At 38.3% G+C, this 25,983-nt stretch overlaps 1 protein-coding gene across 3 annotated transcripts in view; it reads right to left on the minus strand.

The window, feature by feature from the left end:
- Positions 1 to 25,983, minus strand: part of LOC126365823 (protein O-mannosyl-transferase 2) — a 184,549-nt gene that overhangs the window by 157,988 nt on the left and 578 nt on the right. Inside the window, exon 1 of one of the 3 annotated variants that reach the window (XM_050008444.1) lies at positions 25,586 to 25,631. The exons of the other annotated variants lie outside the window; for them this stretch is intronic. The gene's annotated coding sequence lies outside the window, so the exon portion shown is untranslated. Of the gene's footprint in view, positions 1 to 25,585; positions 25,632 to 25,983 lie in introns of those variants that run through there. 3 annotated transcript variants of the gene reach the window in all.

A 25,983-nucleotide genomic window follows, 5' to 3' on the forward strand; every position in this document is an offset into this window, starting at 1 on the left:
AAACAGTTGTAGATCATCTTGCCTGTGCATTCAGGCCAGACAACGAGCAACATCACACTGGTACGTGGGCTCACACCAGCAAATTCTTTGTACATTAGACTCATTTTTGTAATTACTGGATTAACATTACATACCCTCTCAACCTATGAGGTTTCATTTTGTTTCCTCCTCCCATTCTGGGCACTTTACTCTTGTTGTCAGACAGCTTATATATATTTGAGGTACAACTTAATCATGGAAACAAGTTTTATACCACTTTCAGCTGTAAAGTCTGGCAGATGATGACGGTATGTCAAAATTAGTTGAGCAGAATCAAGTATTATTTGATAGCAGCTTCTAGTATATAAGAAGAGTTTTGCATACAACATATCAAAGCTCTAGAACACAAGAACATTTTATAGAAACTAGTTTTATTTAGGTTTATTGAGAGTTGGCAGACAGCCACACCATAGATTCCTTGAGCATGTCACTGAAATTACATTATAACCCATCAGTAGGGAATTATCATTCAGAATGCTTTGTCATAAACAAACAAAGTAAAGTTGCCTTTTTTGCATACTGAAAAAGGTACATTGGTAGTACATGTAAGAAACAGTAACATTTCCTGAGTAATGCCAGGCTGTACTACGCCTCACTCACAGGCCACAGCATCCTCTAAAGTGCTGTTTGAGACATCTAGAACAGTCTTCTATGTCCTATCTTCAAGGTATGATTTTTACAAATTACCTACTGACCTCATGATTCCAGAATGGCAGACATTCTGTGAGTATCTGTTTATCTGCCGAATTTAATGTCTTGGCCAGATTACAGAAAATACTGACTGGCAACTTATTGCTGTTTAATAACACATGACATGGTTTGAGAATTATAAATGGCTTTTTATGTACAGAAATGTTTCTATAGGTCAAATTGTATTTTGCCGACTGGTCAACAACTGAGTGATAGAATACTGTTTGGAAACTTCTTAAAGTATTTTCAAGAAGGAGATGATAGTTTGCAACTGCCAATGCATTCCTCAATATGTAAAGTGGTCAACAACAGCATTTATCATTATCTCTGGAAATATTTCTTGGTGCAGAAGTGTTGAATATATTAATGAACAACTTGCATATATTATTACAGCATGCTATCAATAGTTTTCTGGAGATACTATCAGTGCCTAGACAATTATTACTCTTCAAACAACAACAACATATTTTTCTATTTATTTAAATTTTTTGGTGCCTACATGTATATGACTAAAAGGTACATGGATGTTATTGTTCAATATATTTGTGGTATCATCTAATGAATCACTAAAATCTTTTTGAGATGCAAAAGTTTAAAAAATAAACTTTTACCTGTAAACAAAGTTGATGTGACTTACCAAACAAAAGTGCTGGCAGGTCGATAGATACGCAAATGTCTGCTTGTGTCTGTGTATGTGCGGATGGATATGTGTGTGTGTGCGAGTGTATACCTGTCCTTTTTTCCCCTTAAGGTAAGTCTTTCCGCTCCTGGGATTGGAATGACTCCTTACCCTCTCCCTTAAAACCAACATCCTTTCATCTTTGCCTCTCCTTCCTGAAGAAGCAACCGTTGGTTGCGAAAGCTTGAATTTTGTGTGTATGTTTGTGTTTGTTTGTGTATCTATCGACCTGCCAGCGCTTTTGTTTGGTAAGTCACATCAACTTTGTTTTTAGATATATTTTCCCCACGTGGAATGTTTCCCTCTATTATAAACTTTTACCTGTTATAGATATGGAACACTGCAGCTGTGATGAATAAAGGTTTTCAGAAATAACTGCAACACGTTTGTCACAGGTTTCAACTATTTCTTTACTGTCAACTAATTCTGAACCATTAATGTTCAGAAAATTGCTAGAGAGAAGAGCTCCTACTTCTTAGTACATTCCAAGTTAATTTTGATTTTGTTCTCTGAATTTTTTTGTTGTGGAAATAAACTGCAGAACTTTAGGATCTGGAGAGAGGTTAGTGCCATTGGAAGAGGAGCTAAATAAAATCAGATTAGGATCTATATTTAGATCCATACCTTCCAAACCACTATGTAGTGCATGGCAGGGAGTACTTCCCACTATACTAAGTTTCACAGTTTCTTTCTGTCCCATTTGCATATGTAGCACAGATGAAATGGCCAATTAAATGCTACTGTACACGCTGTATCTAGTGTAATCCAGTCTTTGTGGTACTTACAGTAGCTATATGTGGGAGATCATAGTATACTCCTTAATTTCTCTTTCAATACTGGACAGGATTTTGAAACTTTGAACATAGGCTTCCATGTGAGAGTTGGCATCTATTTTCAAGTGTCTGCCAGTCCAGATTTTTCAGCACCTCCATGACACTCTCCCATGAGTCAAAGAAATCTGTGAGCATTTGTGCTGCCTTCCTTGTACACATTCGATCTCCATGTTAGTCCTATCTTATATGTATATTAAAAACAAAGATTCCAAGACTTACCAAGCGGGAAAGCGCCGGCAGACAGGCACAATGAACAAAACACACAAACACACACACACACAGAATTACTAGCTTTTGCAACCGATGGTTGCTTCTTCAGGAAGGAGAGGGAAAGACGAAAGGATGTGGGTTTTAAGGGAGAGGGTACGGAGTCATTCCAAACCCGGGAGCGGAAAGACTTCCCTTAGGGGAAAAAAAAGGACAGGTGTACACTCGCGCACACACACACACACACACACACACACACACACACACACACACACGTGTGTGTGTGTGTGTGTGTGTGTGTGTGTGTGTGTGTGTGTGTGTGTGTGTGTGTGTGTGCGCGAGTGTACACCTGTCCTTTTTTTCCCCCTAAGGGAAGTCTTTCCGCTCCCGGGATTGGAATGACTCCTTACCCTCTCCCTTAAAACCCACATCCTTTCGTCTTTCCCTCTCCTTCCTGAAGAAGCAACCATCGGTTGCAAAAGCTAGTAATTCTGTGTGTGTGTGTTTGTGTGTTTTGTTCATGTGCCTGTCTGCCAGCGCTTTCCCGCTTGGTAAGTCTTGGAATCTTTACATATATATATATGCACCACTGTGAGACCTTATCAACATCTGACTGCATATATGAAGCCTTGAATTATCAAAGAGGCTGAGCACCAAAAACAAGAAATCAGTTATTTGAGAAAAACTGTTTAATCAGACACTGCATGTGCATTGCACATAGAGGACTCTCTATATACATTTGACATGAAGCTTTTCAAACGAAATTATCATAAAAAATATATACACCTGCTTCCTTTATGACAATATTAAAAATACATTTTGTGAAAGGGGGCAAGTGCCATAGATTATCTCTTGCAACTATGTTCTTCAAAGTAATGTAAAGTCTTAAGTTATAACAAACAAATCATTTTTTGTTTCAAAAATGTTTGTCTTATGACTTTTGCACCAAAAACTGGTACATCAACTTACTTACAAAGCTTACAGTAAAACTCTTGGTGGTTTTTAACTGGCAAATAATCTACCATAGCCAATTCCCTTTATCTTTTCACTTTTGACCATGGCTCGAGTTCACTGACAATTTTCTTGATATATAATATTCCATGGTTTTCAGCTTCTACCCTTACTGCCACGAGTTCAGTGATCTCAATGTGCTTCAAGTTCAACAGTTCATCATCTGCCTCTTGAATGTTTTGGAAATTATGGGCTTCTCATCAGGTAAGTATGCCTTTGTGACTTTCTTGTGCTTCTCTGCAACACCAGTCATAGCCACATTGGAGGAAACTGTGATCTGGGCAGTTATATTATCTCTCAACACAATGGCACAGAACCCTTTTGAAACTACAAAGATCCATAGACTTTGCACACAAATCATATACCCATGCTGGTGTGAACTGCTTACGAGGCTCATGGCACTTAGCCTGATTAATATGGAATGTGCTGGTACTTTGCACCTATCCATGTGAAAATATCTATTTCAACCAAAATGGCCCTTAGCCCCTTTGATATTTCAGGGCTTCATTTATGCAGCTTTTTCTCAGACAGTATTACATTATAGATAACAGCAGCATCTGAAAAAAGTATGAAGTTATCATTAATACTGTCTGCCAGATCATTAATAATATACAATAAGGGACCCAACATACTTACCAGAGGTGTCCCTGAAGTTACTTCTACCTGACTAGGGCTCTCCCTCTGAGATAACATACTGCATCCTCCTCTCCAGGCTGTTAAAAATAGATACAAAGCGAGAAAGAAAAAGGCTCAATACACATTTCACCAGCTGCTACATGGTCACGCAAATATGAACAGTGATCCAATACTGTCAAATGTTTTTCTATTCCAGTCTTTGATCACAATATTAATTCCTTTGACAATGACCGGTTTCAGTCAGTAATGACCATCTTCAGATCTGTTCTACACCATGTCCTAATGTGATAAAGCTGTAAAACAGATCTGATGATGGGCATTAATGACTGAAACCTGTCATTGTCAAAGGAATTAATTTAGTGATCAAAGATTGGAATAGAAAAACATTCAATACATGTTGTTTTTGTTGCCTTTAGTCTGGAGACTGGTTTTATGCAGCCCTCCATGCTTGTCTGTCCTGTGCAAGTCTTTTCATCTCCAAATAGCTACTTTAATGGGAATCCATATGAATCTGCTTACTGTATTTGTGCCTTCCATCTCCCTCTACAATTTTTGCTTTCCTTCCCACCCTCACACACATGCACGCACACTTCCCTCCAACACCAAATTGACAATACCTTTATGCCTCTAAATGTTTCCTGTGAACTGATCCCTACTTTTAGTCAAATGGTGTAATAAATTTCTTTTCTCCCCCGTTCAGTTCATTATCACCTCATTAGTTATACAATCCAGCAATCTAATCTTCAGCATTGTTCTATAGTCTTACATTCCTAAAGCTCCTATTCTCCACACATCTCAACTGCTTATCCATATTTCCCCTCTGTACAAGGGTACACTTCAGACAAATACCTTCAGAAAAATACTTCCTAACAACTTTATTTTCGATGTTAACAAATCTCCCTTTCTCAGAAACACTTTTGCTGCCATTGCCAGTCTACATTTTATATCTTCTCTGCCTCAGCCATCATCAGTTATTTCACTGCCCAAAGAGTGAAACTCCTCTATGTTTAGTGTGTCATTTCCTAATCTAATTCAACTACGTTCCATTACCCTTACTTATCTTCTGCTGATATACATCTTATATACTCCTTTCAATATACTCTCCATCCCAATAGATTGCTCTTCCCAAGTCCTTTGCTGTCACTGGCAGAATTACAATGTTATCAACAACCCTCAAAGTTTTCATCTTTTCTCCCTGTACTTTAATGCCTTCTCCAAATTGTTCTTTTGCCTTCCCTTTTTGCTTGCTCATGGTACAGATTGAATAACACACACAAGTAAAAAAAAACCAACAGCCATGTCTCATTCTCTTCTGAACCACTGCTTCCCTTTCATACCCTTTGACTCTTATATGTGCCATTGGATTTCTGTACAAGTTGTATATACACTGATGAGCCAAAACATTATGACCACCTGCTTAAGAGTTTGTTTGTCCACCTTTGGAACAAAATACGTAACTGATCCAATAGTTCATTGGTAGGTTTATGGAGGTATGTGGAATTAGATGTCTACGCACAAGTCATGTAATCCACATAAAAAACAGGCCACTGATGTGCTTATGGAGTGATGGTGCCCGATAGTCATCCAGATGGGTTCCACAGGATTTACATCAGGTGAATTTGGTCACCAAGGTATCAGCATGAGTTCACTATATGCTCGTCAAACACCGGTAGCACGGTTCTGGCTCTGAGACATGGACAATTACACTACAGAAAGATGACATCACCATTGGGGAAGACATCAAGGATGAAGGTGGTTCATAGCTATCAGCATGTCTTTGAATACCACCACAAGTCCCATACCAGTGCAGGAGAATGTCTCCCATAGTATAATACCGCTTCCATCAGCCTGCATCCATGGCACATGTCATTTTGAGTCACCATACACCTCGATGATGGTGTTTGTGGAAATGACCAGCGGTCTACAGTAGAAAAAATGTGATTAACCCATGAGTCGATACATTTCCATTCATTGACAGTCAAATCCTGATGACCCCGTGCCCACTGCAATCATAATTGACAATATCACTGGGCCAAAATGTGAACACATAGGGATGTGTCCACTGCAGAGCTCCATCTTCAACAATGTGTGATGAATGCTGTGCTCTGAAAGAATTCTGTTCTTCTGGCAGAGATGCCACAGATTACCATCCATCCTACTTTACAGAGCAAACAAGCCTCCGAACCCCAAGTTCTGTGAAGAGTCGAGTCGTGGAATTCCAATTATTTAGTACCTGATTGTAGTTTCACTGTCCTCCTACCTCTTTCTGTAGATGCTCATGACAATAGCACACGAACATTGAACCGGATTCACTGTTTTCGAGATACTCATTTACAGGATGTGCATAATAATAATCTGCCCTTTGTCAACGTCACTTATCTCAATTGATTTCCCCATTTGCAGCTCATATTTTCAATAGGGTGATCCCCCATCTGTGTATGCTCCGCTTACATACTTTTTTTATGTGCCACACGCCTGCAATGCCATCAGGTGGCACCCGACATCGCAGTGGACAGTTGTCATAATGTTTTGGCTTATCACCATAACCTTTTTCACTTTTGCTGCCTGTGTTTTACCCCTTCAAAATTTCAAAGAATGTGTTCCAATCAACATAGTCAAAAGCTTTCTCTTAGTCTACATGTGCTATAATGTAGGTTTATCTTTTTTAACCATCTTCTAAGATAAGTTTCATTTCTAAATTTTATGGAACCCAAACTGATCTTCTCTGAGATTTTCAACTCCTCTGTAAATAATGTCAACACACACTTCAATGGAAATGAAATTTTTATTTTCTTCTTGAAGTCTGCAGATATATTACCTGTCTCATATATCTTACACATCAGGTGAACTGTTTTGCCATAGTCTGCTCTCTCAAGGATCTCAATAACTCGAAAGGAATGTCACCTCCAGAGTTCTCTTTTTTTATAATTTTATAGATAGTTTATAATTTGTACAGAAACCAGATGGCAGTAATAAGAGTCGAGGGGCATGAAAGGGAAGCAGTGGTTGGGAAAGGAGTGAGACAGGGTTGTAGCCTCTCCCCGATGTTATTCAATCTGTATATTGAGCAAGCAGTAAAGGAAACAAATGAAAAATTTGGAGTAGGTATTAAAATTCATGGAGACGAAGTAAAAACTTTGAGGTTCGCCGATGACATTGTAATTCTGTCAGAGACGGCAAAGGACTTGGAAGAGCAGTTGAACGGAATGGACAGTGTCTTGAAAGGAGGATATAAGATGAACATTAACAAAAGCAAAACGAGGATAATGGAATGTAGTCAAATTAAATCGGGTGATGCTGAGGGAATTAGATTAGGAAATGAGACACTTAAAGTAGTAAAGGAGTTTTGCTATTTAGGAAATAAAATAACTGATGATGGTCGAAGTAGAGAGGATATAAAATGTAGACTGGAAATGGCAAGGAAAGCATTTCTGAAGAAGAGAAATTTGTTAACATCGAATATAGATTTATGTATCAGGAAGTCGTTTCTGAAAGTATTTGTTTGGAGTGTAGCCATGTATGGAAGTGAAACATGGACGATAACTAGTTTGGACAAGAAGAGAATAGAAGCTTTCGAAATGTGGTGCTACAGAAAAATACTGAAGATAAGGTGGATAGATCACGTAACTAATGAGGAGGTATTGAATAGGATTGGGGAGAAGAGAAGTTTGTGGCACAACTTGACTAGAAGAAGGGATCGGTTGGTAGGACATGTTTTGAGGCATCAAGGGATCACAAATTTAGCATTGGAGGGCAGCGTGGAGGGTAAAAATCGTAGAGGGAGACCGAGAGATGAGTACACTAAGCAGATTCAGAAGGATGCAGGTTGCAGTAGGTACTGGGAGATGAAGCAGCTTGCACAGGATAGAGTAGCATGGAGAGCTGCATCAAACCAGTCTCAGGACTGAAGACAACAACAACAAAGATGGTATCAATCTTTCTCATAGTTCTAAATGCTTCTACAGCCTTGCATTTGATCTCTAGCCATTCCTGCTTAGCCATTTTATACTTTCTGTCAATCTCATGTTTCAGAAGTCTGTGTTCCCTTTTGTCTATTTCATATGCAGAATTTTTATATTTTCTTCTTTAATCAATTAAATTCAGTTTCTCCTGTGATATCCAAGGATTTCTACTAGGTATTGTCTTTTAACTTTTCTAATCCTCTGTTGCCTTCACTATTTCATCTCTCAAGGCTACCATTTGTCTTCTGCTGTATTCGCTTTCCTGTTTCAGACATGTGTTGCCTAAGCTCCTTCTGAATCTCTAAACAAAATCTGGGTATTTCAACTTATTCAGCTGCCATTTCTTTAATTTCCTATCTTTCTGCAATTTATTAAGTTTTAGCTTGTAGTTTATAATCAACAAATCATGGCCAAAGTCCACATCTGTCCCTGGAAATGCCTTAAGTTTAAAAAGTGTTTCTGAAATCTCTAGCTTACCATTACGTAAGGAATCTGAAAACTTGCAGTGCTTCCATCTCTCTTCCATGTATACAGTCTTCTATCATGATTCTTAAACCAAGTCTTAGCAAGGAATAAATTGTGCTTTGTGCAAAATTCTATCAAGCAGCTTTCTCTCTTATTCATTCCCCCAGTCCATATTCTCCTACTATTTTTCTTCTCTTCCTTTTTTTACTATCAAATTCCAGTCCCCCATCAAAATTAAGTTTTTCTCACCCTTTACTATTTGAATCGCTTATTTTAGCTCATCATAGCTTCTATCAATCTCTTCACCTACAGAAATAGTTGGCATGTAAACTTGCTCTCCTATAGTGTATGTTGGCTTCATATCTGCTTCTACAAGATTACTCAGCAATTCATATTCAAGTGCCTCACAGAGTGTTTGTAGAACTATGTTCAGATTCTCTCTCTATTCTTTACTCTCAAACCAGCACATGGGAAAAACACGCACTTAAATCTTTTTGTGCGAGCTCTGATTTCTCTTATTTTATTATGACGTTCATCCTTCCCTTTTAGGTGGGTGTCAAGAAAATATTCATTTGGAGGAATAAGCTGGTGGTTGAAATTTCATGAAAAAGTCTGTTTTAATGATTGCCACCCCATCTTGCTTATCATATGGATGTCACTCTCTCCTCTATTTCATGATAATACAAAATGAGGTGCCCTCTTTGGACTTTTTTGATCTTCTCCGTCAGTCATATCAGGCTAGGATTCCATACCACACAGCAAAACTCTAGCAGAGGACAGACAAGCATAGTGTATGTAGCCTCTTTAGTGGATTTGTTGCAACTTCTAGGTGTTCTGGCACTAAAACATGGCCTCTGGTTAGCTTTACCCACAAAATGATCTATATGATGTTAAGTTGTTCATAATTGTAATCCCCTACTATTTGGCTGAATTGATAGCCTTTAGATTTGTGTTACTTATGATCTAACCAAAATTTAACAGTTTCCTTTTAGTGATCTTCTGATACTTTACTACATGATAAATAACAGCATCATCTGGTAACAATCTAATATGGCTGCTCGACTGTGTCCTAAATTGTTTATATACAAGAAAGTCTTTACACCACTTTCTTAGTTGCCAAAATAGCTAACTCCACATAGTCCCTGCAGTGGTTCAGACATTTGTCTCATCTCACCATTAAATTTGAGATGACTCTGTGGTAGATTTCATCTGGCTGACTGGAAACCACTGTCAGACTGCTGTCTTGGCCTCATCATTGCACATGATTGTTTTCCTGCCAGCAACTTCTTCGGCAGATGAAAAACATGGAAATCACTAGGAGAGAGGTGTGCACAACACTGTGGGTGGTTGAGACTCTCCCAGGGAAATGAATGGAGCTTTTTGGCAGTTCTGATCGTCACATTCAGGCTCACATTGTGGTGGAGCATAACCACACAGTGTGCAACAATAACTGTTGGCACTGACAGCTGTACCTAGTCGGCATTGACGGCTGTACCTAGTGGCACGAAATCCAGCAGGAGCAATCCATGGTGATCACAGAGGACTGTTAACATCATTTTTTCAAACAGATGGCACGGAATGGAATTTTACTGTCACAAGTGAACCCAGATGTTTCCACACCATCCTTTGTTTGTTTGATTCTGGGATGAAATGCAGTATCCACTTTTCATTGCTGGTATCAGTGTGGTCCAGGAAACTTGCCACGTCCCTCAGCATACTGTTGTACGCGATTCAGTGAAGCAATCATTCGCTTACCTTTCATCATGTCATCAAACTACTTAGGCAGCCCCAACAGGAGGTCCTCCATTACCCTAAGGACCCATGAACAATGTCGTACACACTCCCATACGAAACACAAGGCTCTCGGGAAATGTCCATGAAGTACACATGCCAATCAACTCTCACTCAGTGAAGAACACAGGCTCCCCAAATACTCAGAGTCATCCAGGTCTTCACAACTTTTTGCAAATTCACACCACCACCACCTCACATTTGCCAACATGAGACACCTTCACCACACATAGGCTGCATTTCCCTGTGGATTTCGATCGGCATTTGTCCTTGACTTCATAGAAAACGCATCACATTTTGTTGCTCCTAATCTGTGGACGTGAGATGTCCAACCACCATTTTTAACAACTAAGAGCAGCACTGAGTCGTAGATTTACCAGGAGATAACGTCAGGCCAGTCCAAGAAAAACCCTGCTGGGAATGGATATGTTGACTTCACATTAACAGCAATAATTAGGCTAAAAAAAGGGGGAGAGGTGCAAAGACTTCCTGATTCGCACTCATGGGTTAGGAGCAGCAGAGGGCCTATAACACTTCCCTGGGGAATGCCAGATATAACTTTTGTTTTATTTGACAACTTTCCATCAATTACTAAGCACTGTAACCTTTCTGAGAGGAAATTATGAATCCAGTTACACAACTGAGATGACACTCCACATGCGCACAGTTTGATAAGAAGTTGTTTGTGAGGAATGGTGTTAAAAGCTTTCTGGAAGTCTAAAAATATGGAATCAATTTGAAATTTGCAAACAATAGCACTCATTACTTCATGAGAATAAAGAGTTAGTTGTTTTTCACAAGAAAAATATTTTCTGAATACATATTATCCATTTGTCAATAAATCATTTTCTTTGCGGTAAATTGTAATGTTTGAACACAGTATATGTTCCAAAATCGTACTGCAAATCAACATTTGTGATATGGATCCGCAATTCAGCATCTTACTCTGATTTCCATTCCTGAGTACTCGGATGACCTGTGCAACCTTCCACTCTTCAGGGACTGACCTTTCATCAAGCAGGTGGTTGTTTGTATATGATTAAATATACACCTATTGTATCAGCATCCTCTGAAAGAAACCTAATTGGTTTATTGTCTGGACCAGAAGACTTGTTTTTATTAAGTAATTTAAATTATTTCACTGCACTGAGGATATCTACTTCTAAATTACTAATGTTGGCAGCTCTTCTTCATTTAAATTCTGCAATATTTACTCTGCATCCTCGGTGAAGGAATTTCAGAAAACCATGTATAGTAACTCTGCTCTAGTAGTACAGTCATTAGTAACATCAGAATAATTGCACTGTGAAGGTATTGATTGCGTCTTGCTGCTGGTCTACTTTAAATATGATCAGAATCTCTGTGAATTTGCTGCCAGATTTTGAGACAGAGTTTAACTATGGGAGCTATTGAAAGCATCTCGCATTGAAGACAGCAATAAATTTTGAGCAACCCCCCCCCCCCCACCCCCCACTCCATTATCAGTACATAAGCGGCCAATGCCCTTGGTGATAGATATAGTCATAATGATGATATCTGAACTTCTAGTGATTTTGAGAGAGCCATTGCCATACCGAGCGAGGTGGCGCAGTGGTTAGACACTGGACTCGCATTCGGGAGGACGACGGTTCAATCCCATGTCCGGCCACCCTGATTTAGGTTTTCCATGATTTCCCTAAATCGCTTCAGGCAAATGCCGGGATGGCTCCTTTCAAAGGGCACGGCCGACTTCCTTCCCCGTCCTTCCCTAATCCGATGAGAGCGATGACCTCGCTGTCTGGTCTCCTTCCCCAAAACAACCAACCAGAGCCATTGCCATACAATTACAAACTGACCTGTACTAATTCAGCACCCAGAAGAATTACTACCAAAACTGGCCGACAGCCAGTATTTTTCTACAATTAATCTTGTGTGCACATACTAAGAGTTCCCAGTAGATAAGTGAACATGTCAGGTCTTGTGCTCAATATGCTTTTTTGCATTTACCATTGGAATTGCTTAACATTAGATACTGTTACTTAGAGCAGCACTGCAAGCTATTCTCAGCTGCAAATTAACTAGATGACATTATTGTACCAATAGTCGCAGGTGAGCATCACATGCAATGCCTTGAAATACCGTTTACCTGTTAACTGGAAAACAGTTTGCATTGTCAGCTCAACAAGTGCAGTTTTCTTGAGCCCAGCATCGAGTACACATTGAGGTCACATCTTGAGCAAGAGCACACGACGTGGAAGTGGTGTCGTATCTCACTGACCAAGCTCTGTCCCATTACTTATATTACGTTATGAAGAGAGTAGATCAAGATAAAAAATACTGATTGAACATAACATGCATGTGGACTTTATTTTATTTAAGACTGATTGGTTCAAACTGAATCATAATCCAAGCTTTGGATCAGAAGATATTTAAATTTTAATTAAGTTTTTTGGGGTGTGAAATGGCCAGAAGGGACCATTGTCATATAGTGAGCAGCTGTGGGCCCAGTAAAATGCAAGTCACACAGACAGAGGCTCAGAGCGAAGTGTCAGAAAGTTTCTGGGGTGTTGGTGGAGGGATACAATGTAGTTTTGTGACACACCCCCATTAGCAACATGCAGCTAGGCTCATCTCAAGTCCTAAGACTAGGGAGTGCAAAAATAGTTTGTCTAGAAAAATATGTTTTTAAGTAGTAGCATGACTGTAAAATTGTTTTATGCAACAATACGAAAGACTTGACACTGGAAGAAACAGTGTAGGACAGGATATTATCCAAAGTGCAGATATGAGTAATTTAACTTGTCTGACATCATAGTCAACAGAAAAGTTAAAAATAGGGGTCACAGGCCATCATGCTGGTGGAACACATTGGGTGTTAGCTGAGGCTGGACTGGTTTGTGACAGTAGTTCCACCTAGGGACTTTAATTTGTGTTTTTTAAGTATATTTTTGATTGTGGCTATACCTACAGAATTAAGACATCGGTAGTGTAAATGAACAAAATCTCAGCTTGCTAAAGCTTTAGTCAGGGTGTTGGTAGTAGAGTGAATGTTTAGCATTTGGCAGAAATGCTTGTTGTGGGAGAGAAAGTGTCTCACTCAAGAGAAACTCCTCTTGCTTCTGAAGCATGGTTGAGACTGTACTGGTTGGATTAGAGAGAGAGAGAGAGAGAGAGAGAGAGAGAAGCAGCAGAATGACATTGCCTTGGGTGGAGATTGTGTAGTACGTATTTCTGCCATTAAGCGTGTATAGTGCAACACACTGCCAGTTCAGTGCCAACTGTGTTGTCGACCTGGCTTGTTCTGATCATCTGACTGTTTTTGCTACCATTGTTTTGTTCTTGTTTCGTTTTGTATGGTGACAAGTGTAAGGGGACACTGTGCAGCTGTGAAACTTTATTTTCTACTCGGTAAAAATGGTGCTGAAAATGTTTTTAATGTTCAAAACAGATTAACACGATAACACTATGGGAAAAACTCAAGTGCATGAGTGGTTTGCTCAATTTAACAAAGGTGACATGTCAATTGATGACAAACCTTATCCTGGACATCTATCAACTGCCTGAATTGACAAAAATATTGAAAAAATTCGAGAGCTTGTGCATGGTTCCGCTGCCCCGAGCACATTACTTGACTGATCTGGGTCCGTGTGACTTTCTTACTTCCACCCGTGAAAAGGGGCATGAAACGACACCGATTTGACAACATTGACGAAATCAAGAAAAAACGAGGTAGGAACTGACAGTCATTTCTAAAGATGACTACAAAAAATGTCTTGAGCAGTGGAAGCACTGGTGGAACAAACGTATTAGTTGTAATGGAGAGTATTTTGAAGGGGATAAGATTGTTTTGTAAGCAATTTGAGAACATATAGCTTTTACAAAATAATTCCAGTTTTCGTTTTGGTATCACCTTGTAATATAAGACAATAATTATAGCTGCGCTGCAAATGCCAAACAGATTTGTGAACACCAATACGTAATACTAAGAGTATAAAGTAAAACCCATTGAGGTTGGAGAAACTTGTCCAAAACATGTACGAGTTCTAAAAGAAGAAGAATTGTGTTTGCTCAAGGCAGAACCATAATTCCTTATTAAATAATAGAAATAAGCTCCAATCTTTGTGGGAAAGGAAAACTATTACAATAAATTTACACCCAAGGCAGTTCAAATTGTATATATCCTATAACGAAGCTCCACAAAAAGGGCATGTTCTGATGCCTGCCAGCAAACTTTCTGAAACTAAAAATGGTCTTGAATTTTCTTTTGCCAAGCATGTGCCTGACTTCAGCACTGATATGCTTCAATACAGTATTGGTGCCACGCTGTCACATATTCATTTGTATTCATGTCAAAACCACTGACAGCAGTGCAGATGGACTGCTCTCAGATCAAAAAGGATGTGTTAGCACTAATCTATGGTATAAAATGGTTTGACTAATATCTGGCAAAAAAAATTCAATCTGTTAATAGACCACAAACTACTGGCTACGCTTTTCAGCCCTTGTAACAAGCTCCTGGATAAAACTGTATCATGATTGCAGCAGTGACCACCACTTCTAAGCAACTATAGATGTGACAGTATTTGTCCCCCCCCCCCCCCCCCTTTGCACAATCTTCAGCAGTGCAAGACCCTTCATCACCTTATGTGTCTCCACCACCATCAGCAGTAACAGAGGCAAGAAGAAGCAGCACAACAGAATTTTTGATACCCAGCCTTAGCTCCAGGACTAACTTAAATCAGAAACCTGCAGGACACTTCCTACAATCTCTAATTACAATTTAGAGGTAAACTGTAACATCAGAACAAAGAGTTTAGGAAATGACAAACTTTGTATTTTTCACCACAATACAATGGGCCTAAGAAACAAATTTGACAATTTGTCTGTTTGCATTAATGGTAATGATACAATAAATTACACCCATATATTTTGTTTTACTGAACATCATTTGAAGGAAAGGATTGAGATGATACAACTATAGAAGTACAATGTAGCAGCTTATTACACTACAAATTCAATGGCTACGGGTGGAGTAATAATGTATGCTAAAAATAATATAGTGTACAAGTCTATACATGTAAGAAATTATTGTGATGATAAACATTTTGAGGCCTGTTGCATGGAACACCATATTAATACTCTGCCTATTTATGTGGTTACTGTTTACAAAGCTCTCTCAAGAAAGCTTAGTATATTTATCAAGCAAGTAGAATCACTTTTAACTTGCCTGTTCTCAAAAATCAAAGAAATTATCATGCTGCGTGACTTTAATGTAAATTTTCTTACTTGTAATAATTATAGAATAGAATTTGAGACTGTGATAAGCTGTTTTAATCTGAGGGCAGTTGTTGACTTTCCCATAAGAGTGACAAAGTACTGTGCAAGTCCCATTGACAATATCTTTGTAAACAGTAACAGAATTGTTAACACGTGTGTAACACAAATCTTAAATCGCCTTTCTGAGCATGGCAGGTAGCTGTTAAAAATGTACAATGTAGGCCCTGCTAACAAGCATAGTTTTATTAACAGATCATTTAGACTATCCAACAGTTAGAATCCAGAAACCTTCAGCAGACATCTGTAGCAGTTAGAATGGGACACATTATATAAGGCTAAAAATGTCAGTGATAAATTTAATGTATTCCTCAATGAATTTACTACCCTTTTTGAAGCTACCTTTCCTAAGAGGATTTCAAAAAAGTACCAACCTGAGTGATTACAGGAAACAATGGCTCACAAAGGGAGTCAAAACATCCTGTAAAACAAATGTTTCACTCACAAAGTCTAACAAACCTCAGGTTAGGGAGCACTACAAATTACACTGTAGCATCCTAAATAATGTAATTAAAAAATCCAAGAGCATCTTTATCAAATATGAAATTGACAGCTCAAATAATAAAATACAAACTATTTGGAAAGAAGGAACAGGAACAGGAAAAATTTCAGAAGATACAGACAGCCATGAAGTGTGTCATAAAGGAAGCATGGTAAACAAAGGTGGTGTAGTTGTCGATATTTTCAACAACCATTTTCTGACAGTGGCAGATCAAAGTGGTTTAAAGACTCTATGACTGAAGCCATGAACGTTCTTCAAAACACAGTGCAGAACAAAATTAGTCGGATGCATATTCCTTACATTACAACCAATGAGACAGAGAATGCAATAAGACAAAAGAAAAAGAAAAATTCCTCTGTAGTGGATAATATATCTATGAAAGCACTGCCGTAATTTTATCTTTGAAGTCCTCTGTCATATATTTAACCAGTCTATAAATCAAGGTACTATCTCCAATATATTCAAATATGCAATTGTAAAGCCACTGTTCAAAAATGTGACAAAGCTGAGTTTCCAATTACTGGCCAGTTTCACTGCTAACAAGTCTTTCTAAAATCCTACATAAACATATGTTCAAGAGAATTGAGGATCATCTTAATAACTTAACATCCTTAATAAAAGTCAGTTTGGATTCCAAAAGGGTATTTGCACTGAACATGCAATTTTCCCATTTGTCAACAAACTCCTCAAATCCATAAACAATAAAATGTCACCATTTGGAATCTTCTGTGATCTGTCAAAAACATTCAACTGTGTATATCACAAAATTCTACTTATGAAGTCTGAGCACTATGGCTTAAATGGTAAAGTAGAGATGTGGCTCAAACCATATCTAGATGACAGAAGGTAGTACTGAATAATCCTGCAATGGCACCTGCCTATTGTTACTGGGGCACAGTGAAATGTGAAGTACCACAGGGCTCAGTGCTAGGTCCCTTACGTTTTCCAATCCTTTTCAATGATCTGCCATGGTGTACGACATAAAAAACACACTTCACCCTATTTGCAGATGACAACCATTATGACAGAGAAAGTACCAAACTGCAGTCTAGAGAACTCTGTGACTGCTATATTCAAAGCAGCTCTAGCCTGGTTCACTTCAAATGATCTGTCCCTCAATGTTAATTCATTCAGTTTCAAACAGCAAAAACAAAAACTTGGAAAATATTGAAATAAAATGTGGTGACAAATAAATACCAAGGGTTGAGTCTTCCAGATTCCTGACATTACACGTTAACAACACTCTAAACTGGTCAATTCAAATCATCGACATATGTAAAAGAATGAATTTGGCAGTGCCAAGCAAATGCCAAGCATTTGCTCCACTTCATCTGTTAGTGACTGGAAACAATCAATGATGTGTACTTTGGACATTTCCATTCACTTATGATATTTGGCTTCATGTTCTGGGGAAACCAGTCATGAGCAAACAAAGTCTTTAGTGGGCAGAAGAGTAGTAATCAGAATTAGCATACTCTTGCAGAAACTTATTCAAACAACTGGGTGTCCTCACCATGCCATGCTAATACATTTTCTCACTGATGTGCTTTGTGGAGAATGATCACACAATGTACAGAACAAACAGCGAATATCTTACCATGATACAATAAGTAATCATGAATGTCACAAAGATATAAAAAACCTCAGCATGGTACAGAAAGGAGTACAGTATCCAAGATAAAAGTATGCAATAAACTTTCAGCTCATGTTAAATCAGTCATCAGGGATAAGACTAAATTCAAAAAACAGCTTCAACTTTATCTTTTGAATAGCTCTTTCTGTTCTTTACAGGAATGTACAATAATTAATGAAATGTGTCTAATTTTAAGCACTCCTATAAGAAATGACAATGTGGCACTGTATATCAATTGTTGACAATGGATTTTATACGAATTAGAATGTAAGCATTATTTGTTGTATAACCAACATACTACTGCACTCCATGTTGTTATTTGGACACTTGCACCTCATATATATGTTTATGTTACATGTTAACATATGATTTAGATAGTAAGTCTCATTGCCATTTACAAATGGTTATTATTGTAATAACCCGACACTTTCTACATCCTAGCAATACACCCACATTAAGGATCCATGGAACTCGAAAATAAACAAACAGCATTAGTTTACATATTGTTATTCTATTAACGTACTTACTTTCCCAAACATATCCAAACCTCTAAGTTTAAACTATTCCTTGATACACATGCATCCACATGCAAACCATGGCATCCATTGTACAGTCAGATGAGAATGAAACATCAATAACACACAAGTGCTGTCCTTGTGTATGTTCTCAATTTTTCATTAGGATTGCAGTTTGTACCCTCAATGATTCAAGTTGTATCTACACACACACAAAAAAAAGAAAAAAAATGCATTGCCCAAGTTCCCAGAACTCCTGGAGATAGACGTTACCTATGGATACTGTACCACAGACACGGTCCCAAAGATGTAAACAACGATGCATGAGCAGCACCTATTAGATGGATGGGGTCCGACAGCTGATCAGTTCCAGTCATTCCACCAGGAAGGAGGTACGTGACTCGTGTTGTCTGTAGTTCAACCATGTCTAGACAGTCAATACCGCTGTTCGATCATGCCCACATTACTTTGTGCCACGAAGGGCTCTCAACAAGGGAACTGTACAGGTGTCTCGGAGTGAACCAAAGAGATGTTCTTCAGACATGGAGGAGATACAGAGAGACAGGAACTGTCAATGACATGCCTCGCTCAGGCAGTCCAAGGGCTACTACTGCAATGGATGGCCGCTACCAAAGGATTATGGCTCAGAGGAACCCTGACAGCAACACCACCATGTTGAATAATGCTTTTCATGCAGCCACAGGACGTCGTGTTATGACTCAAACTGTGCGTAATAGGCTGCATGATGCACAACTTCACTCCCAAAGTCCATGGTGAGGTCCATCTTTGCAACCACGGCACCATGCAGCACGGTACACATGGGCCCAACAACACGCCGAATGGACCGCTCAGGATTGGAATCACATTCTCTTCACCGATGAGCATCGCATATGGCTTCAATCAGACAATCGTTGGAGACATGTTTGGAGGCAACCCAGTCAGACTGAACGCCCTAGAGACACTGTACAGCGAGTGGAGCAAGGTGGAGGTTCCCTGTTGTTTTGGGGTGGCATTATGTGGGAACCACATATGCCACTAGTGGTCATGGAAGGCGGTGTAATGGCTGCACAATACGTGAATGCCATCCTCTGACCAATATTGCAACCAAATTGGCAGCATATTGGTGAGGCATTCGTCTTCATAGATGATAACTCGCACCCCCATCATGCACATCTTGTGAATGTCTTTCTTCAGGATAATGACATCACTTGACTAGCGTGGTCAGCATGTTCTCCAGAGATGAATCTTATCGAACATGCCTGGGATAGATTGAAAAGGGTTGTTTATGGACGACGTGACCCAAAAACCAATCTGAGGGATCTACACCGAATCGCCATTGAGGAGTGGGACAATCTGGACCAACAGTGCCGTGATGAACTTGTGCATAGAATGCCATGACAAATACAGGCATGCATCAATGCAAGAGAACATGTCACTGGGTATTAGAGATACCAGTGTGTACAGCAGTCTGGACCACCACCTCTAAAGGTCTCAATGTATGGTGATACAACATGCAATGTATGGTTTTCATGAGCAATAGAAAGGGCAGAAATGATGTTTATGTTGATCTCTATTCCAATTTTCTGTACAGGTTCCGGAACTCTCGGAAACGAGGTGATGCAAAACTTTTTTTGATGTGTGTACTTATCAAGATCTTTCTCCATAGTGCCCATATATCAAGAAAATGATGGACACTATCACTGAAAGGTCTTGGTTTTATTTTAATTTGGCACAGCAAGAAGATAACAAATATTTTTCATATGGATGGCATAACAAGAAACTGCTTTTCCATGTATCTGATCTAGCTGGATCGTATACACACTTTTGTCCAGTCTCTGTAACACTGAACTTACGAGAAATGAAGTTAAAAAATTTGCTGCCTCTCCTGCACACTCTGATCTCTATAAGTTATCTGAAATAGTAATAATTCTTCATAATCCAACTCTTGATTTCTTCCAGCCATTTTGCAGTATTGTCAAATGAACATGAATCTTTATGATAGCTGATGTCTTTCCAAATCTTTGAAATGATGAGTTGCAACAGCTGCTACCCAAAACACAATTTGCAGCACTGTTCAAGCAGGAAAATTATGACATAAAACATGCCATAATGTGTTACACCTGTGGCTACAAAAACATATTCCCTAAATAACAACTCAATGAAAAGTTATGTTTATGTGATTTATTAATGCTTCCAGAAAAGGGGAGGGAGGGACAGGTGTGGTGTGTTTGGGCTTCTGTACATATACTGCAGTGGTAGTAAAAGTATTTCACATGAGTCTAATGGTATCAACATTACTAGATGAGAAAAATGTACAGTTGTTCCAATGTAAAATTATTACTCAGTTTCAATTTGTTGATACTAACTCAACTCCTTAACCTACAGTTAATGTTTTCACAAATTCACCCTCTCAAATCACAAGTAGACTGTGACTTTCCCAGTTTCCGAAATACAATTTCTTACACAGTAGCTCCTCTGCAGTTGATTTAAATGTACTTGCTCTAGAAGCTCTAAAAAGTTTTCTTGGCTTCTCTGCTGCATCTTTCATTATTTGAGAGACATATATCTGTGCTGAAGTTATAATTTCTGCTTCTTTCTATCTTTTCTTCATTTCTAATAGGAACTTTTTCGATTGAGGAAACTTTATCCTAGTTACCTTAGCTTAGCATGATCTACATTTGCATGTTTCATAACCAAGTCATGTGTTATGTGCATTACGTAGCAGTTGCTCATTTGCAAGTTTGCAAGAGCAAATGCTGACTTAGCCATCATCATCCTTTTGTTTTAAATAAAGTGTATGTTTCATCTCTCTCTCTCTCTCTCTCTCTCTCTCTCTCTCTCTCTCTCTCTCTCTCTCTTTTTTTTTTTTTTTTTTTTTTTTTTTTTTTTTTTTTTTTTTTTTTTTTTTTTTTTGGGGGGTGGGGGGGGGATGTAGGTTACAAAGTTGTGATCTTAATAGAGAGCAATACTACTGGTTGCATGTTGGGAACAGCATATACGGAATGTATCTCCTTACTCAAAGACTGACTCAGGATACTGCATTCCCCCCCCCCCCCCCCCCCCCCCCCCACACACACACACACACACCCGTTGTTAACTTCACGAAACAGGAAAAAAAGATTAAGTCCTTTTCTTTGAAAAGTGCCAGCACATTAGCTACAGAAAGAAATGTGCAACGTGTATATCATGGCTTTATTTAACTTTAATAAGAGTGTCATATGCTGCTCATTTCTACATCTACACCCTGAACCACTATGAAGTGCACAGCAGAGAGTATATCCCACTGTATCAGTTATTAGGACTTTTTCTCATTCCACTCATGTATCGAGTGTGGGAAATGTGATTGTTTAAAAGCCTCTATGTGTGCTATAATGAATCTTATATTATCCTCACTAATGCTATGGAAGTGATATACACAGGGTTGTAGTATACTCCAAGAGTCACCATTTAAAGCCAGTTATCAAAACTTGGTCAGTAGACTTTCTCGGGACAGCTTCTGTCTATCTTAAGAGTCTGCTGGCACAGTTCTTCAGCATCTTAGTGACACTATCACCATTTGTACTGTCCTCCTCTGCATACGTTCAATATCCCCTGCTTATTCCATCTGGTAAGGGTACCACACACATAAGCAATATTCTAAGATGGGCTGCATGACATCTATTTAAGGATCTAGGGATCCTCACAGTAACCTCACAGTATATATATTCACTTATGAAATTTGTTGTTAATAATCCAGCCCAGTTCAAAAGTAATAGCAGTGTGCATAGCTATAACACCAGGAGAAAGGATGATCTTCACTATGCAGGGTTACATCTGATTTTGGCACAGAAGGGGGTACATTATGCTGTCACAAAAGTCTTTGGTCACCTACTAAACAGCATCAAAAGCCTGACAGATAATCAACCAACATTTAAAAATAAATTAAGAGACTTTCTAGATGACAACTCCTTCTACTCATTGGCTGAATTTTTAGATATAAATTAAGGGAGGGGAAAAAACTAACTTAAGCATTAGTGTCATGCAATATTTTGTGTAATGTAATATCTTGTACAGACATCTTTCATTAACCTGACACGTTCCACATCATTACGAAGTGTCGTATTCATGATTTATGGAACAAGTATTAATCTAATCTAATCTTTATAAGCAATCTCCTTTGTAGACTGTCTGCACTTCCCCGGTATTGTACAAATAAAGCAAAGTCTGCTACCTGCTTTACCCAATATTGAGCCTATGTGACGGGTCCACCTCATGTCCCTACTAAGTGTTACACCCAAGTACTTGGGTTTACAGATTCCACCTGTGACTCACTAATATTACATCCATGGGATACTTTTTTTTCATTTTGTGAGGTGCACAATTTCACATTTTTGAACATTTAATGCAACCTCAAATCTTATCAAGGTCGGACTGAATGTTTGTACAGATTTGTTCAAACTGTACTTCGTTGTAGATAAATACATCATCTGCAGAAAGTCTTGATGTTACTACTAATATTACATTGATATACACTACACTAACATTACATTAATGTAAGACTCAGCGTCCTCCCTACCAAGGAATCCTCATCCAGTCACATATTTCCTCTGATACCTCATATGACCATACTTTTGATAATAAGCATACATGGAGTACAGAGGAAAATGCTTTACGGAAATCAAGAAATACTGCAGCTTCTTTACTGCCTTGATGCATGGCTTTCAGAATGTCATGTGAGAAAAGTGTGAGTTGGGTTTTACATGATCTATGTTTTCAAAATCTATTTCAGATGTCATGGAGGAGGTTGTTCTGTTCGAGATACCTCATTATGTTTGAGCTCAGAATGTGTTCTAAGATTATACAACAAATGGATGACAAAGATATCAGGCAGTAATTTTGTGGATCACTTTTGCTACCCACGTAGTAAACAGGTGTGACTTGTGCTTTCTTCCAACTACTGGGCACTTTTTTCTTTTCCCCCCTTCGAAGAGTCTATGATGAATTATAGTTAACAGAGGGACTAACTCAGCTGCAAATTGAATATATAATCTGCGAGGAATTCCATTGGGCTCAGAGGCTCTGTCCAATTTTAACAATTTCACACGTTTCTCAATGTCACTGACACTAACATCTATTTGACTTATCTGGAAAGACTGCATTCAGTTGGCAAGGTGCCTCACCGCCGTGTGCATCAAGCATATCACTGGTGTCCTACCATACACAAAACTGTTCTTGATGTGGAGACCAATTAAGGCAATACTCCTGGGTTTTCCTTTGTGAACAAACATCTGAATAGAGTGTTAAGCATTTCTGCTTTTGCTTTGCTACTCTCAACTTGAGTCCAAGTTTCAACCATGAGTGACAGAACACCAATTTTAGTGCCACTAACAGTCTTCATAAGTGAAAGTTAGTGTCCTGTCCTGTGTTGGGTTTTGTGAAAGATCATTTGGCAGTATTATACTGCAGTAGTAACTGAAGGGTTCACACAGTGCTCTCGATCAAATGCATTTCATTTAGCATCTCTGTACCTATAGACCTATGGCTTCACACACTGCTCTCGACTGCTAAAGTCATTTCATTTAGCATCTCTGTACCTATAGCCCTATCGTAATGATGTGGACTGGGTCATTTTACATTCACAATGCACATTAATTTGTACATTTGGTCACATTCTGAACATCTAAGGGTGGTTTTTTTTTTTTAGTTAGTAATTCCTACCCACTATCTTTTATATGTTACAGTAATAGAAATTATTCTATGAAATAGGAGGTGTTGTTGAGGAGAAACTCACTCAGTTTGCTATCAAATTTTACTTTGCTGTCTGTTAAACATTTTATATCACGGGTAAATGATCAAACATGTTTTCTGCAGCACTGCACCCATTTCTGTGCTACAAACAAACTTAATGTGGAGTATTGAACGTTGTTTTCCCTTCTGGAACTGTAACTATGTACCTCATTGTTCCTTTCAAATTATATTGGATTATTTACAACAAACCCCATGAGGAAATAAATATATTGTAAAGCAATAGTCAGAATGCCCCACTCTGTGATGTCTACAAGATGACTGTGGGTGAGCACCACATATTATTCTTACATCATGTTTTTTGCACAATGAAGATTTACTTCCTTACAGATAAGTTACCCCAGAATGTTACACCATATGACATTACTGAGTGTAAATATGCAAAATGTGTCAACTTGCCGATTTCTCTCTCCCCAAGATTTGCAATGATTCTAAGCACAAAAGTGGCTCAACTACTCTGTTTTAGCAGTTCGAAAATGTGTTCTCTCCAAATTAAATTCTCATCAATATGAACCCCTAAGCATTTTAAAGTTTCTGCCCTATTTATTAGTTTCTCACCATGTGTTACACTTCTCATTGTAGTAGCTCTAGATATGTGGAACTGATCATTTCGTGTCTGTAAAATTCAGGGCGAAACCACCTATAGAAAACCAATCAATGACACTTTTCACAACTTTATTTACCATTTCTTCTGTTTTGTGTTTGTACGCTTGGACTGATTACAATATTCGTGTCACCTGCAAAAAGAACTAATTCTGCTTGTTGTATATTAGACGGAAGAATTTTTACATATATGAGGAACAGCAGTAACCTAAGATTGAACCTTGAGGAATTCCACGTGATTTCTCCCCAGTCAGAATTATGTCCATAGATCATTTTGCTTGAATTACTAAATACAATTTTCTGCATTCTTCTGGTTATGTATAGCATTAGCCATTGGTTGGTTATAGCATCAGTCCCATGAAGCATCAACTTATCTAGGAAAATACTTTGATTCACGGAGTCAAATGCCTTAGATAGGGCACAGAAAATACCAACCAGTGCTATTTAATTATATAATGCTTGTAAAATATGGTGAGTGAATGTGTAAATGACATTCTCTGTAGAGCAACCCTTTCTGCAACCCAAACCGTGATTTGCTAAGGATACTATAATTAATGAGATTAAATAATACTCAAGAAAACTCCATCTTCTCAAAAAATTTGGGGAATCATATCAGCAGTGAAATAGGTTGCTATGCTTTGTTTTATATCTATTACACAGTAGTCTCTGTTTCTTTAAAAGTTTCTTTACAGTGACTGTATAACATGGAGGAGCTCTCCCATGATAAACTGTGCTATTGATATCAGTTCCACTTAAGTTTTATCACATAAAGTTCAAATGCACTGTTTCAGGTTTGTACTGCCTGGCCTAAAACAGGTTCACACACAAGAATAGAACAAACTCTTATCTGTTTCAATAGTGAGAATCTCTATGCAATAATGCCACTACTTCGTTTCTTAAATTAGCAGAAAGTACATCATACCCAAGCGAATCAAAAATCAACACTGCTTGTACTGAGATCCTATTATCAAACTACAAAAAAATGTGAGTTGGCACTATGGTCTCTATAGCGATCTCAATTTGTGCATGCAAAATATTGACGACTTAATTCTGAACACCAAAATTGACAATGGTTCTTTTTCTCTATTTTTATTTGATATTTTGTGGCGGAGAAACTATTAAGTTCTTTCGGAAATAAAATTTACACACAGAACACTCTCATCTTAAAATGAATATAGGAAACTTATCAATTTACAAAATAATTCGCTAGCATCTGACGTGAGTTGTTTATGACTTATAGCTTTACACATCTAAGTTACGTTTCGTATCATCATAAACACTGCCATGTAATAAAGCAAATTAGTAAATCTAAATATACGG

Source organism: Schistocerca gregaria, chromosome 4 (genome assembly GCF_023897955.1).
Source record: "Schistocerca gregaria isolate iqSchGreg1 chromosome 4, iqSchGreg1.2, whole genome shotgun sequence".
In the NCBI taxonomy this organism is placed as follows: Eukaryota; Metazoa; Arthropoda; class Insecta; order Orthoptera; family Acrididae; genus Schistocerca; species Schistocerca gregaria.